Below are 2,712 nucleotides of genomic sequence, written 5' to 3' on the forward strand. Positions count from 1 at the left end.
GAGATGGAGATTGAAATTCCTTCAGATCTCCTATACTCAAGTTTCTGTGTTAGCATTTGCCTATAGTAGTGATGGCGAACCTATGGTACGGGTGCCAAAGATGGCATGCTGAGCACTCTCTGTGGCCATGCATGCCACCCTCTGACTTATCACCAACCACGAGTTTATTACTAGAAAGGTAGAGGGACTTGGGCAGAGCTTCTCCCTTCCGCCTCTCCATCATGCCTGATGACATTTTTTCACATCATTTGCCTCTCTGCCCAGCAACCCAATGGGAGTGCTTCCTCCTTCCCCTGTAAGGGGGTGGGGTGGGGTGCAGTACCCATTCTCTGGAGGGGTCTAGGCATTGCACTTGGTCTAGGGCAGTGATGGGCAAACTATGGCCTGTGGGCCAGATGCGGTGCCTAAAATGTTCTATCTGGCCTGGAGACATTATTCCTAATCTGCCGAATACAAGTAGGATACAATACAATGAAATTTTGAAAGAGTTGCCTTAGAAACAGACTGACAGATGAGCATTTCCTTTCCTTTGGCCCCCTCTTTAAAAAGTTTGCCCATCACTGCCCTAGAGGATAAGGTGGGGGCGGGGCCCAGCACTCCATCTCTAAAAGATTCACTCTCATTGGCTTATAGTTTATTTCACCTGAAGCTACTGTATATCTTCAAATCAAAGTGACTGATAAAAAAAAGGCCTAACTGATCTGCCATTGCCTCAAGTTCTAGGATTATTGGAGGGGTTCTAGATTCTGATAGTTTAATGATACTGTAATGGGACTGGGATCCTTCTAGAATGTAACGCCAAGTATTGAATTGCTTTTCCATCATAAGTAGTTCTTTTTCCTAAACTATGTAGTTTCTGGATGCAGAAAGCATATCTGAAAAGAATGTGCAGGGATAAACAGGTGGTGTGTGGATTGATCCTAGATATGGCTCTAATAGTTGTACTTAAAGGCATCTGGTTTCACCAGGATACGGGTGAGTGAAGGCATGATAATGAACTGTCTCAAGTTCCTGGAATGCCTCCTTTGCAGCTGTGAATCACTGGAAACTTAAAAGGCAGATATGTAAGAAGGGTTATTAGGGAAGGTAACTCAGTGATAATCCATTCCAGACCATCCTCCACTTGGCTACCAAGGGGATCTTTCTAAAGTGTAAATCAGACCATGTTACTCTGATCCCTTATGAAATAAACTCCAGTGGATCCCTATTGTCTCTGGGATCCAATATAAAAATCTCCTTTTTGGTCTTCAAAGTCCTTTATAACCTGGCACCTTCCTGTCTTTCCAGTCTTCTTAAATTTAAAGTAGCCTCCATCTACTTTATAATTCAGTAATGCTTGCCTTGTTGTTCCTTTAAATACCCCATTTCAGGCTCCATGCATTTTTTTTTTAATTTTAAACCCTTAACTTCTGTGTATTGACTTATAGGTGGAAGATTGTTAAGGGTAGGCAATGGGGGTCAAGTGACTTGCACAGGGTCATGTCTGAGGCCGGATTTGAACCTATGACCTCCCGTCTTTAGGCCTGGCTCTCAATCCACTGAGCAACCCAGCTGCCCCCTCCATGCATTTTTTTAATCCTTAACTTCTGTGTATTGGCTCCTTGGTGGAAGAGTGGTAAGGGAGGGCAATGGGGGTCAAGTGACTCGCCCAGGGTCACATAGCGGGGAAGTGTCTAAGGCTGGATTTGAACCTAGGACCTCCCGTCTCTAGGCCTCTCAATCCACTGAGCTACCCAGCTGCCCCTCCATGCATTTTTTTTTTATCATATCTTATATAAGTTTATTTGTTTGCTGTTAAAATTCAAGATAACAGGAAGGGCAAAACAGCTCAGAAACCTCCTCAGCCAGGCCCTTCAGCTCCTTGGCAGGCCAAGATAGGTGGGTGCTAAAGGCAAAACCATTTTTAAACTATGAGAACATTTGCAAAACAATGTGGGCAGGGGATATAGAAATATAATGAATAATACTGACTAAATAGCAAACAACAATGAAGGAGAAAAGAAGCCAACAGAAAGATTGACAGGAGAGTCAAGTAAGCCAAATCCTGAAAGAATTCATAATTGACACTGATAATAACTAATGTGAAATGGAATAGCTCTACTCACATATCTATAGCAATCTTTTATCATCACTGAAATTGGTAGAGCCACCCGTCTGAGTTCTCAACATCTCATTAACCTTTTTCCTTATATTAAAAAGTAGAGATGACCTTTAGTGAAAAGTGATCATAAAATTAACAGGGCAGAAGAAATACAGAAAAAATTCTATAACAAAGATGACACAATTTTTAAAACAATCAAGGATCAATTTTCAGGCTATCTCTAAGAGAAGAGAAGGTTCTTTTCACAGATAAATCAAAAATATGGAACGCTTCACGAATTTGCGTGTCATCCTTGCGCAGGGGCCATGCTAATCTTCTCTGTATCGTTCCAATTTTAGTATATGTGCTGCCGAAGTGAGCACCCTCCATGCATTTTTAATGGCTGCCCCTATATCTGGAATGTTCTCTCTCCTGGTCACCTGGTTTTCTGGAAATCTCAGCTAAAAATTTAATTTTTTACTAGAAGTCTTCCCTGATCTCCCTCATTGTTAGTTGTTACTTATGAGAATATTTCCAATTTCTCCTGTATGTTTCTTGAAAGTATAGTTTCTGCATTGTCTCTCCCTTTAGAATGTGTTTCTTGAAGACGGACTGTTTTTTTCTCCGTTTCC

The 2,712-nt window shown here is 41.7% G+C and overlaps 1 non-coding gene across 1 annotated transcript; it reads right to left on the reverse strand.

Moving 5' to 3' along the window:
• Positions 1-2,356: 2,356 nt before the first annotated feature.
• Positions 2,357-2,463, reverse strand: LOC123248074. The gene has a single exon (XR_006506180.1). It is a non-coding gene; the product is annotated as a U6 spliceosomal RNA (small nuclear RNA).
• Between the last annotated feature and the right edge of the window lie 249 nt (positions 2,464-2,712).

The sequence above is a fragment of the Gracilinanus agilis genome, chromosome 4 (genome assembly GCF_016433145.1).
Source record: "Gracilinanus agilis isolate LMUSP501 chromosome 4, AgileGrace, whole genome shotgun sequence".
Taxonomy (NCBI): Eukaryota; Metazoa; Chordata; class Mammalia; order Didelphimorphia; family Didelphidae; genus Gracilinanus; species Gracilinanus agilis.